At 38.8% G+C, this 14,406-nt stretch overlaps 1 protein-coding gene across 1 annotated transcript in view; it reads left to right on the top strand.

Annotated features, from left to right (window-relative positions):
* St8sia6 (ST8 alpha-N-acetyl-neuraminide alpha-2,8-sialyltransferase 6) overlaps positions 1 to 14,406 on the top strand; it is a gene marked incomplete at its 5' end in the record, with an annotated part of 118,678 nt that overhangs the window by 94,513 nt on the left and 9,759 nt on the right. The gene's annotated exons all lie outside the window — the stretch shown is intronic.

Here is a 14,406-nt window from a genome sequence, read left to right as displayed (position 1 = left end):
CCACCCCTGATTGCTTATCAGGACCATGTGCATGGTATATTTTTTCCCAACCTTTCACCTTCAGCCTGTGTATGTCTTTTCCAATCAGATGTGTCTTCTGGAGGCAGCATATTGTTGCTTTTGTTTTTTTAATACATGTTACCAGCCTATGTCGCTTTATTGGTGAGTTTAAGCCATTAACGTTTAGAGTTATTATTGATATATGGTTTTGTACTTCCAGCCATGTTTGATTATTTATTTATTTATTTAAATTTGGTTTGTTTCTCCATGATTAGATTTCCCCCCACCCTCCGGCTTTACTGAGGTACTTCCCACTGTTGGTTTTGGTTATTGCTTTTCATTTCTTCCTCATGTAGTGTTTTACTCAAGATGCTTTGCAATGCTGGTTTTCTGGCTGCAAATTCTTTTAACTTTCGTTTATCATGAAAGATTTTTATTTCTTTGTTCTACCTGAAGCTTAATTTTGCTGGATACAAAATTCTTGGTTGGCATCCATTGTATTTCAGTGTTTGAAATACGTTGTTCCAGGATCTTCTCGCTTTCAGCGTCTGTGGTGAAAAATCATTTGTTATCCTTATTGGTTTACCCCTGAATGTAATCTGCCTCCTTTCTCTTGTAGCTTTTAATATTTTCTCTTTGTTCTGTATATTGGATATCTTCATAACAATGTGTCTTGGCGTTGGTCTACTGTGATTTTGTATGCTCGGTGTCCTGTATGCATCTACAATTTGTACATCCGTTTCCTTTTTTATTTCTGGAAAGTTTTCTATAATTATTTCATTCAGCAGATTGCTCATTCCCTTGGTTTGAACCTCTATACCTTCCTCTATCCCGATGACTCTTAAGTTTGTTTTTTTTATGTTATCCCATATCTCTTGGATGTTTTTCTCATGATTTTTTACCAGCCTTTCTGAGTTGGCTAGACTCTTTTCAAGATGATATATTTTGTCTTCATTATCTGATGTTCTAGCTTCTGCTTGCTCCACTCTGTTAGTGATACTCTCATTTGAGCTTTTAATTTGGTTTATAGTTTCCTTCATTTCTAGAATTATTGTTTGATTTTTTATAATCTCTATCTCCTTATAAAGATGCTTATTTGCTTCTTTTATCTGTTTATGTAATTCATTTTCAATGTTTTCTTTCATTGTTTGAATTTGCTGTCTCATATCCTCTGTAAGATTCCATTCCATCTGTCTAAGGTATTCCTTGAGTTCTGTATTTGACCATTTTTCTGATGCCTCTAGGTCCTCCTGAATATTTAGGCTGTCGTGCATTGTTTGTACTCCTTTCTTCCCTGCTTTTTCATGCTGCTTTTTCTGTTTGACTGCTGAGTTACTGTTTACTCCTATAAATTTAATTGATGCTTGGGAGGAAAGGTATTAGAAGGGAAGGGAAGAAGTCAATAAAGAGAATGAGAGTAAACAGGTAGAATTCAAGGAAGGGGGAATAAGGAAATTGAAAAGAAATGAAAAGACAAAAGAAAAAAATAGAAAATAAAAAAAGAAAAAAATAATAAAAAAAAATAAAAAAAAATTTAAAAAATAAAAATTAAAAAAATAAAAATGAAAAAAAGAACCCAAGTAAAAAAAAAATTTAATAAATGCAGTTTTAGAGTTTGATTAACCTCTCTTCCAGTAGGTGGAGCTGTGCCCACTGGGCCAAGCTTCTCCTCTCAATAAGCGGGAACCAATCACTGTGCAGCAGCTCCTCCTCCCCTACTGGATGGGTCTCCAATCCTGAGTGCCTAGGGTCTCCTCTTGTGTCTAGTCACTTCCCCACTTTTCCTCCAGCCAGGCCCCGCTCACCGGTGATGCTCACCACAATACTGGCTACACACCAAGTCTGCTGCTCCCGGGAGCCTTATTTTCTTAAACCACTGGGCACACTCTCCCTGATTGCCAGTCCCTCAGACCCTAAGTTTGTGGACCATGGGGCTGAGAACCCTCAGAGTATTTTGCTTGCCCTCTGGTAGCCATGCCCCTGGTAGCTGGTGCAAGAGACCTCAGTTGTCAGCACTGGTGGGAGTGGTAGCCGGGGGTCCAGCGCCACTCCTGATTCCCTCCGTCTGACTATCGTGTCGCGCTAACGGGAGAGCTGGGAGGGGCCCTTGAGGTTTCCCCACTGTGTGGAGAGGGAAGGCTAGGGGGTTACACACCTGCCGCTGCCAGTTTCAATGAAGTTATCTCCTCCGCTGCAGTCTGGTGACGTCAGTTCTCTGCCATGGTGGTATCCCATGCATATGGCGACAGTTCGTTCCCTTTGCCTGGCGACCAATGCAACGGATGGGTCCTGACTGGCTCTCCCAAGCCCCGTCTCAATCCTGTGGCCATTGCCTATGAAGGCTCGGTTGGTATTAACCTCCACAGGTTCAGAAGGGCCGACCAGTTGTTTCCGCGGGATCGTTTAGTGCTGAGTCACAGCAGTTTGTCTGGGAGATGCAGGTGAACAGGAGTTTGAATTCAGCCGATCCGGCCTCGGTGTGTGTTCTGAGAGGCACAGACTGTTCGCCCCAGATCCAGGTCAGCTCAGCATTGCCTAGTGATCCTGAGCAAACAGCATTTAGAAGATTTAAGACTCCCTATGCCCGCGCAGCTGAAGAGGTCAGAGACTTGATCTCTCCACGTCTGCCACCATGTTGGATCTCCCAGATCCTTTCTCTTGCTAAGGCTGGCTTTGAACTCGTGATCCTCCTGCCTCAGCCTCCTGAGCCACTGGGATTACAGTCATGCACCACCATGCCCTGCAGATCATTGTTAATTCTTAATAGCACAAATGCAAATGGGACTACAGACTTTGGCCAGGACTTGCTTTCAAAACTTCTACCTCTGCCACAAACAGTTTGTAGCCCACTGGACAAAAATTAAAATCCCGGGAGCCTGGGAACCGCTGCTTCTGCAGCCTCACTGCCCACTCTTTTGCTCCCCTGTGTTGGTCCAGTACCTCATCAAATGTTCTGTACTTGCTTCAACCACTGAGCCTTGACGACGCTGTCCCTTCTGCCTCCCCCACTTTTCCTCTTCAAGGATACTAACCTTCATTTATCCCTTCCTAAACTCAATTAAGTCGTTGCTGTGCTATCCTAAAATTTGCCTTCATTTAAATTTACCTCAGTCACAAGAATAAATTTTCATTGCATGTGTGTGGTTATTTAATTTATAGACCTCGTTGATTTATGATCCATGGGCAAGCTATGTATGGGCCTCAGTTGAGTAGGGAAAGTAGGAGTTGGAGCCTAAAATTTGGTTTCTGGATTCAGGAGCATAGACTCAACTTTACATTGGCACTCTGTGTCTTATAGATTTTCCTTTGTATTATCTGTTGTCTTTAATTTTATAAAGTGGTCCCCTCTTATGTTTGGGAGCAGTGGATGCTGAAACTCCAAATGGTATCCTGAACCCTATATATGCTGTTATTTCCTACACATACATACTTATGATAAACACAAACTCTTAATAACACAAACTCCTCTCCCTTTACTTTGAAACATGATTTCATTGTAAGCCAGTTGATTCTCAAATTAGTGCCAGCACATCATCATGGTTTTTAAATTTAATTTGTAAATTAGGCTTAGTTAGATATTAATGATAATTGCTAATTATAAATAGAATAATTATAAACATATATTATATTAAAATTGCCAGCACCACTACTTTTGTGCTTGGGGATTATTATCAAGTGAAATGAGGGTTACTTGAACACAGGAATTATAATACCATAATAGTAGATCTGATAACCCAGATGACTACTAAGTGGGGGACAGGTAGCATATACCAAATGGATACACTGGATAAGGCAATATGAGGTTTCATCATGTTACTGAGAATATCATGCAATTTAAAATTTATAAATTATTATTTCTAGAATTTTCTGTTTAATATTTTCAGATTTACTGTTGGTAACCTCAGAAGGCAAAACCACAGATCAAGGGGAACTACTGTATATTAAATTTGTTCTCTGTGATTGAGTGAATTCCCCCTTAGAATGTCCTAAAGGCATCATTTGATTATTGGCCATTGATATCATCATTGTTATTATTAGCTGAGTCACTTGTAGCCAGTCTCTTTATTGGTAAAATGGAGATAATCCTTGCCTCTTGAGTCTTTGTGAATATTCACTATGTAAAACATTCAGTACAGAGTCTGTTATATGTTAGAGTCTTAGTATACAATAGATATTAGTATTACCAGTTTTATATCATTTTACTAACTTACAATTAGTGTTTTACTAAATATGGTTTAAACTCTTGCTATCTATAATAAATATAGCAAGTCGATGATGTAACAATAAAGCTATAATAGTTTCAGTTCCAAACCTCTGCCAAGGGAAGGAGAGGTACAAACACACATATGCCTAGGTTTTGCTTTTCTGAACCTTTTGTTTGGATTATGCCATGCACTTGGTAAGGACCAACACTTCCTATTCAATTTGTTCTCTTTGAACTCTCTTTGATCTTTTCATGATGGAAACTAGGTCATATAGAGGAACAAGTATGAAGCTTCAACTTTCTAAGTTGCAATCCTCCTGTGCATTATTTTCAGTAGAAAAGGACTTTTCTGTGTGGGTTTCATAGCTTGTCCCTCCTTTTCAAGATAGCTACTCAAATCACATGCTCTGAGGTCTAATCAGAAACGACTCTGAATTTCCTGAAAATTAATCAGCCTGATTATAGGCAGAGCCAATAATTATACATCCTGCCTTTCCACAGATTATTTAGCCCATGCTCGGGACTGAATAAGGTATCTCTAGCCCAGTGAGGGAATGGATAATTCATATTTGAGGTTCTGTTAAGGCAAAGCCCGAGGGCAGAGATGAAAAGTCATGAACTGGAAGGCAGCCAGAGGCCAAAAGCAGGAATATAAGTGCATGGTTCCCAGAGGCCAGGCAAAATCAGAAGCTGAGTTCAGGGCTGAAGCCAAAAAAGTAGATCATGAATTCTGTGAGCCATGGGAGCTGTCCTGGAAAAGAGCCTGAAATGTGAGCTGGCTTTCTAGGAGCACTGAGGGCGCATTTGTGTATGTGAACCAGGCTAATCAAATGACCAGGAGGATGACCTGCCTGCCTGTTCCTCCACCTGCAAGATGCTGCCCCATAGTGTGGATGAAGCCCCTTGAGATACACATGCAGTGCTTTTCACCAGGGCACACGTTTACGAATAAGTCTAGTAAGTTGAAATTCAGGAAATAATGAGAACTTTTATAAAAGAAAGTGGCATTGACACAGAATATACCGGGAACATTTCCCTTAAGAAATGCTTCATGAGCTGGGTGCAGTGGTGCCCACCTGTAATCCCAGCAGCTTGGGAGGCTGGGGCAGGAGTATCGAGAGTTCAAAGCTAGCCTCAGCAAAAGTGAGGTGCTAAGCAACTCAGTGAGACCCTGTCTCTAAACAAGATACAAAATAGGGCTGGGGATGTGGCTCAGAGGTCAAATGTCCCTGAGTTCAATCCCCAGTACCACCCCCACCAAAAAAGAAAAAAGAAGTAGCAGGTTGGTAAAACTACAGTTAAGACTGATTCAGCATTATAATCACAAAACTGTCTTCGTGAGATTATAGTGTTAGTCCAGGATCTCAATATATTGCCAAAGTCTGAAAGGGAAAAAAAAAAAAAGATTTCTTAGGCTGAGGTTGTGGCTCAATGGTAGAATGCTTGCCTACCACGTGTGAGGCACTGGGTTCATCCCTCAGCACCACCTAAAAATAAATAAAATAAAAGCATTCTGTCCATCTATAACAAAAAAAATTTAAAAAAGATTTCTTGATTTTCCCTTCAAATATCTAACTAAATAAAAGTATAAACTGTCAACTGAAGTTTGATACAAATGACTTCTTTACATGCTTTTCACACATTGAACAATAATGACAGCGACCTGGATTGATTTTGTCTGAAAACTAAAATATATTCAGAAATCTTAACATTCATCTTTGCGGTTGACCTTGTATTTTTAGAACTTGCTTTTTTCACACTTACGTAATTTGCAATTGACTTCCACTTTACAGTTTTGAAAAGGCAGGGGACAGTCATGCAAACTGGAGCGCTTAGGGGGTTTTCTGGAGAGATCAGTTCTGCAGTTGCTTTGTGCTCTTTCCAAAAGGCATCTGAAGCCAGCCAGTTGGTTGCGTCTCTCTCCTGTGTTCAAAGACCTCACAACCCAGCTCTTTCATAATTTCACTTCAGGGTTCTATGGGTCCATTTTCCATCTATGAGTCTCAGTATGAATTAAAACCATAACAGGTCACCACCTTCATTACCATCAGCCATTGTCCTCTCCACTCTTGCTTAGGCTCTTCCCTAGAGGTACCACCCTTCCTCAAGAGACTTCAATGGGAAACCTAGGCATGACCCTTGTGGTCCTTCATCTTCTCCTTCAGTACCCATTTCCAGTCAATCACTAAACATTAGCAGTTTCACACACTAAATATGTTTTGAATGTACCAACTTTTCTGGATCCTCCTTCCCCCACTAATCTAGTCTATTCTTTGCCTTGGTTCATCCAACCCCAAATCATCTATTTCCTAGGTAGGAATTTGGGGCCTTAACCTTGACTCCATGGATCTCTGTTCCCAACCTTCAGCCCCTTAACCTGGACCTGGCTGGGTCTTCCCTGGCCCCAGGAGGAAGGGATTTGGTTACTATTTTCGCCCATTTATTATGCATATAGGTGTGGAAATTCAGCACGGTTTAAAAAGATTTAATCACAATTTCCAAAATATCTGAAGATATTTCCCCCTGAAATATTTCAAGTTAATCCACAAGGCTTGAACCAGGAGCTGACTTTTCTTCTCTCTTTGTCTCTCTGTTGTGATTGATTTGTGCAAATGAGGGAGAACCAGGCAGTGTTAAGTGTCTGGGTTTAAAGCCCTGGCATGTCACTTATTCGCTGTATGACCTCAGGCAGTATGACCTCACTTCACTTCTCTGACTGGGATTTAACATTTGAAAACTGGGGATAGCAGTAGTGAGTGTGATAGTTTTTCTTCCCTCATAGAAATGTAAGGTTCAAATAAGCTGACATGAATAGTGTTGTGGAAGGATACCATGTATGCGTTTATTGTTATTATTTTGGTATCTATGTCCATGAACCTTAAATTTACACATTGCTCCTTTTAATGTTCTTTTCTGAACCTATAGATTGTGTCTCTTTCTGGCCTTATTTCTATGGAGTGTCCTGTCTGCATAAACCTGTGGTTCTGCACAGGTAATGTGCACATTTGCATTTCTCCGTATGTTTCAGGGGTCTATCTATAACAGGGCTTCCTTTCATATAATGGGGGTCCACTTCATGCTTGGAATAGAAACCTTGCTGTTCAGCTACTAGTGTGGCTTATTTTAAAACTGGCAAGGGTTTTTTTTTTTTCCTTTTTCTTTTCTCTTCCTCTTCTTTCTTCCCCTCCTCAACCTTGGGGGAAGTCAGATTAACATTCTTTCTGTCCTAAGTCAAGCTATCTGCCTTGCATTTTTATTCCATAAGAATAAAAAAAACTCTGGACCTATAAACTAGAACAAAAGCTCTTTCAAGGAAACAGTAATTAGCTCTACGGATAATGATCTTGGAAACAACCTTCATCTTCCTCCCCTAACCCTGCTTGTTTGGTATTGGTGATTGAACCCAGGGGTGCTTTACCACTGAGTCTCATCCCCAACTCATTTTATTTATTTATTTATTTTTTAATTTGAGTCAGGGTCTCTCTAAGTCTTTCAGGGTCCCAATTGCTGAGGCTGGCCTCAAATTTTATATCCTCCTGCCTCAGCCTCCTGAGCCATTGTGATTAAAGGCCCTCTGTTTCCCTTTGCAGTTTGAATGGCAGCCTCTGGGTCCTGAATCCATAGCCTTTCTCCTTTGCTAGCAAAGCAGTAAAACTTCTGTTTCCTTTTTTCTCACCACCTTGTTTTCCTTGTTGTATCAGCATCAAAGACAAGGACTGACCTTCCGTATCATCCCTGATGTTTGTGTGTAACCATCTTTTAGCTTTTGTCCTCTTTGCTTTTCTCAAGTCTTTCTCCCTTTTATGTGACTTTTTCTTCTGTCTTACGCTGTGACTGTGTTGTTGGTTGTCTCTGTTTTTTTTGTTTGTTTTTTGTTTTGTTTTCTCCTTCTTGGTTTCTCTCTTCTTGATTTACTTTTTCTCCTTTTCTACCTCTGTATTGCAGTTAATAATAATAGAAAAAAAAACAAAACCCTAAAAATTTTGTTAAAAATATGCTTTCTGAATTCATTAAAGAATTTTCTATTTCCCTTTTCAAAAATGTATAAGTTTATGAATACAGTGTTTTCTATGGCTCTCTGAGGGGTGGGTGTCAAATTGTTCTCTGCTTGCACACCCATCTATTGATTCTCTTTCCTGTGGTTCAGTGACTCTGTAGAAAGAAAATCCCTACTGGATGGACCTTTCTCTCTAGACAGTAGGTAGCAAACTGTTAAGCACCATTATTGCATTGCTCTGAAGCATCTCCCAATTTCTACTTATCTAAATTGTGCTGTTCTAGATACAAGATGAGTGCAGGGATGGTGCCTCATTATCCCTTGGCTTCTACCTGGGTCCAGCACAATGCCTGGAACACAAGATGCTCTTGATAAATATTTGTGAAATGAATAAATTCTACTGGGAATATTGAACTTCAGGGGAATCCACAGAGAACGACTCATCACCCGGTCATTGTCTCGCCCTTTTTACTTCTGATTTTGAAACAGGAACTTGTTACATTGCTGAGGCTGGAAATTGCCTTAGCCTCCCGAGTCACTGTGTTTGCTAGTCTTTAATTAGGCAGTTCTCTTGTGATAGCCTGCCAGCCACTTCCCAGCCAGACTTCCTCTCTCTGGTCTCCAGCTGCTGTTTGCTCTCTATTATCCAAGCATGGGTTGATTCATTCAATGAACAAATATTTATTGAGGACCCTCTGGGAACTGTGCTAATGCCATCTCTACAGAATCTTCCCTAAACCACAGGTTAGCTGAAGTGCCCTTCCCTCATGTTCCTCTTACAGCCTCTTCTTGTCTCATTGTATTGAAATGATATCAATACCAATTACATCTTACAACTGTTTATCCTAGTGTGAATAAGGTCCTGTAAGTTAGGGCCCACCCTTATTTTAGTTATATTTGCATTGAGTAATTTGCAAGTCGTAATTCCCATGACCTTGGATCATGAACCTCACCTAGGACTGCCCAGTAAATGTGTGCTGAATTGCTCTGTGCATTAAGCCTTGTCTTAGCTCAGGCTGCTATAACAAAATACCATAGACTGGGTGGTATAAGCAACATTTATTTCCTCAGTTCTAGAGGCTGGAAGTTCAAGATCAGGGTTCCAGTATGACTGTGATAAGTTCAGATGAGATTCCTTCTCTTGGTGGCCGAGAGCCCACTTCTCATTGTAATTAATTTCATATTCATCAGGGCTTCATTTTCATGACCTCATCTACCTCTAATAACTTCTTAAATACTCCCCTCCTAATTCCATCACATTGAAGATTAGTATTTCAGTGCATGGATTTTGAGGAACCCAAACATTCTTCATTCTGTCCTTGAAATCATACATTAATCCTTATTTCTTCCTTCATATAATGTATAGTCCTAAGATTTGAAGACAGCTATTGAATCTCTTGAAGTTGTCCAGACCAATGCTATCTGGATATTATTGGTTCTTCATCTGTCATGGATTTTGATCTGCTCCATCCAGACAGGCCCCTGTTTGTCAATGAGCCTTTGAAAGAAAAGCTTCTAACAACAGACCTGAACACACGGGGTATGGCTTGAGCATCAGAGTGGAATGTGTCTCTGTCTCTTCTCAAGCCACTCTTCCTTTAATTATACAATTCCAGGCCACATTTGAATTTTGGGAAGCCAATGCACACTGCTGAGTTATAGCTAAACAATTAAAAGTTGCAAATCTAGGATCCTTCAAATGGTCCCTAAATAGGCATGACTTGGTCTCAACTCCCAATGCTGAATTATTCCTTGTCTCTCACTTTCCCCATGTCTCAACTGCTGGAGCTGCACACACAGGTCCCTCTGCAGATGTGGAGAATAGTATTCTTCTTGGTCACTTGGGCATGATGACAGTGAGGAGGTGAGCATGGGGTCTACTACATGATTGACGTGAATAATAGTAGAAAGACCTTCTGAGCTCACACAGCTCTCTTTATTAAGTGCTTCTAATTATGAATTTGAGTGTTCTAGAAAATCCCACTGGGAAAAGAGTAAGGACTTCAGTTCTGAGTTTTAATCCGGCTTAGTACCTTACAATTTATCCTTTTGACCTTCCCTACTAGATCATAAACACTATAAAGGCAAAGAAAATGATTATTTTGTTCACCAGTGTGTAGACAGCCCCTCATATAGTACTCAGTATTTAATAGAAGCTAAACAAATATGAATGAATGAATATGTGATTTGTGACCTTAACTTTGTGATCCCAAGTGGTCCTCATCTGTGAAAAGGGAATTTTTGATTGTACCTATTTTGTTGGATTATCAGAGGGCTTAAATGTAATAATCTAGATAAAATATTTAGCACATAGTGAGACTGCACTAGGTGTTTGTTATTGGCATTATTGGTCAATTTGTGAATTGTATAATGTAGGGTGAGACCAGAGGAAAGGCAACAATAAAGGACCATCAAATTTCTGTTTGTTACAAATTTAAAAGAAATGAAGGCAATCTTAAGAGGGACCGTTGGCATATCACTTTTCCCAGTATGCTGTGGTTTCGTGAAAGGGAAAAAATGGGTTGCTTTATTAGAAACCGTTAGAATGGCAAGCATGTCCTTCGCATTTCCGCAGGTGCTTGTACGCTGAAGCTCCTTTTCCAGGACTCTCATTAGAACCACAGAGAATGAATCCTAGAAGGGTAGTTCTTTGTTAATAGTTAGAAGGTGCCTGCAGCCTCCCTGCCCTCCCTGAGTGGCCCCCATCTCATTAGGGAATCTCAGAGGGTTTAATAAACAGAAGAGATGCCTGGGAACCATGGGCTCAGAGCGGGAGGTGGTTAGTATTCAGTGTGTCCAATAGTGTCCTGACTGCTAGAAGCCTTAAGGAGTCATTAACATTTCATGAAAATCCAGGTAGCATTCCATTTAGAACTAAAAGACAATTTTGACCTGAGACTCTAAATGAATGAAATAAGAAAACAAAAAAAAAATAAAGGAAATAGCACCTGTGGTGAAAAAAAAGGAATTTCTATAAACTTAATAAATATCCTTTTCTTAAAAGTGTATTTATTAGACCATCTGGGATACAAAATGAGTTGGTACATTTTCAGAGTCCAAATTTTATAGATTAAGATTAAAAATAAGAAGCTGGATTCTACCCAGACCAACCTACTCCTTGAAAGTCAGGCACTTTGGGAAGTACACAAATTCTTCTGAATTCTGGAACTCTGTGCAGTCCAGGGAATCCTGATTCTTTTCTGGGGGTGGTGAACGGTGTGTTCTCTCTTGAACCTGGGTTATGGGAAGGAAGTTGCTACATGTGGGACCCAGCAAGTGTTTAGGGCACATTGACCAGATCAATTGATATCCCTGGTCCCACAGAGAATCCTGCACACCCTATAAGGAAAACAAGAGTTCATGTTTAATTATATCTGGATAGAGTTTTGAAGCATTTAATGTACGTATAAATGATATGGTAGCCTTTGGGTTGTGACTAGGCAGATTGTGTAGCCAGATGATGCTTGGATCACTTTGCTTATGAATGACTATTATATCACGGTACCATTTTGGAAAGCATCCCAAAGGAAGAGGAGTAAATGACAGCATTACTCACAATTTCAATACACTCATGTAAACTATCAAGAACTTATTATCGTAAGATGCAGATTTGAGTTGTTTATAACCTGAATTCCTTGGTCATATCACTTACGGTCTCTCATCCCCAGTTTTCTCATCTGTGAAATGAAAATAACAGTATTGTCTGCTGCTCCAAAGTGGGAATCAAAGTGGGCATGAATGTGCAAATGTGGTGGAAAGAATACAGTGCTTTGTGGATGCTTGGCTTGCCCCTGTCAAGCTGGCTGGACACCAACTCTTGTGGAGTGTGGAACTTCACATTAGAGATAGTTTGGCCATCATGGAAATGGTGGATTTTCCAATTAACACTAACAGCATCCTCCATTTCATAATGTCTCCACCTTTTTTTTTTTTTCACAAGAAGGGAAGAATTGCCATTCTCATTATTGTGAACATATCTAGTTCACTTTGGAGTGACCAAAGATCAGAGTTGATTCTTCTTAGGCTGATAGAAATGGAATAACAGAGATCTTTCTTTTTTAAAAAAAAAAATCTGTTTTATTTTGGAGATTATAAGCAGCTAGGTTTTATGTTGCCACTGGCTGTTACTCTGAGCCAGAGTAATAGCTAGGGAGTGACAGAGTGCATCATGCATTTATCATTCTGTAGCAGAATACACAGACTTAAAAAGTTTAATTAGTTTGTGACTAAAGGCAGGCTTCAGAAATGGTTTTTCAGATTATTATGCTGATATTTTCCCCAGAAGATTATTATGCATAATTAGGTATTTAATGTTTTTTTGTTAGTGATGTCTTAAAAAGTGTAAGGAGGTTGGCTCACCTGTCTCTGGTACATCCATAAAATGGAATATGATTGTAGCAATAAAAAGGTGCAACCCGAATGAATTGCAAAAGCGGTTAGGCTATAAGAGAAGTCTTACACAAAATCACATTAACTATATGATTCTCTTTATTATATTTTATAATTAGGCAAAACTGATCTGTGGTTAAAAAAAGTTAGAAACCACAAAAATGGTTGCCTCTATGACTGAAAAGGGAGTAGAGAGAGGTAGGAAGCATTTGGAGGTGAAGTGTACCGAGGACAGCAGTCTATTTTGAATTGCAATAACTACAACAAAAATTGGAAGATAGATACACAATAAGGCAGAATTAATAAAAAGTCAATCATAAAATATAGCTGGTTTTATATAAAATATAATTGGTTTCCCAATTTTTTCAACTTTCCTGTAGGTTTGAAATTTTTATATCAATATATTTTTAAAAATATAATTTCAGAAAAAAATTATTAATATAAAAAAGCACCATGGGAATCTGGTTAATGTTTTTGGTGATGCGATATTCTTATAAGCATGAAATATCCTTAGAGACATTAAGTTACTTGTCAAAGGTAAATTAGAATTTATTACATTGCAGTTTCTCAAAAAGCTGGATAAAAGAGACACTTGACATCATAAACACATAAAAGTTTCTGAGTTTGCAATGTGTCACATGAATTGCTACCAAATTAAATTTATAATTAAATACTACTGAGTACCATGTTGTTGACTATGCATCGTTTCATTTTTATTATTTCTTTTGTTAATCTCCATGAATTCTCCTTCAGAAATGATAGGTTTTAAAACACAAAAAGGAATAAGCAGGTAACAGAATTCAATTAAGAAGAATATACCACAATGAATCCAACTATTATGTATAATTGTAATGCGTTGATGCAAAATATGGGGGAAAAAGGAGAAAATGTACATTTTGTGAAATAAGTTAACTGATAATATAAAGCACTATTGAAAACCTTGACCTTGGGGTGCAAATAATACCACCTTGACTTTCATCCCATGAGAATTATCAGAATTCAGAAAGACTGAATTTAAAATGAACATGACAAATTAGAGCATTGTATTTTTTCAAAAGGACAGAATTCAGTAGGACGTATACAATAGTATTCTCGGAAGAACCAAGAACCAGTAATAAAAGTGCATAATGGGAAAGGACCAATTATAATCAATGTCACTAAAGTCAGCTCTAGCAGAAGACCCACTGTCTGTTCTCCCATGGTGTATCCAGCTTGCATACATAATTTTTTAAGTAACATGGAGAAATAAGTCAGGGTTTAAAGAGGAACAAGGTGACTAAGATAATGGAAAACTACCCTTATTAGGAAAAATCTGAGAGAAGAGGAAATTCTGTCAAGATTGAAAGGTCAATCAAATGTTTGATTACTCTTTTTTAGTTACATGGTGTTCCTATGAGAAGGCTCTATGAAATAAACTATCAGAGAAAAGGGATTTAAGATCTGGTTTAGTTTTGCAAATGGAAAAATCCCCAGACTTTGAGGTTGATTAAACCCTGGAATAATTTATCAAGAGATGTTTTGGAATCTATGTCCCTGGAGAATTAAAAAATTAGACAAAATATAAATCCTGAGCAATTTGACATTCACCTGCTACAGGGTGAGGGCTAACTCAGATGATCCCTGAAAGCACCTTGCTGGATCTGCATTCTAAAAATAATGTTTCGTTCTACAGTAATAATTTTGAAGTACAGCTTGATATTAATTAACAGTTTCTGGGCTTCCTGTAAGGAATTATAAGTTTACATTCACTTCACTTAAAGATCAGTATATTTAATGGCTTTTCTTTACCTTGGCTGTGTCTCCTACAAATTGATTG

This window comes from Urocitellus parryii, chromosome 9 (genome assembly GCF_045843805.1).
Source record: "Urocitellus parryii isolate mUroPar1 chromosome 9, mUroPar1.hap1, whole genome shotgun sequence".
NCBI classification, from domain to species: Eukaryota; Metazoa; Chordata; class Mammalia; order Rodentia; family Sciuridae; genus Urocitellus; species Urocitellus parryii.
Note: the sequence above shows the minus strand (reverse complement) of the source record. Positions and strands in the feature narration are given on the sequence as shown.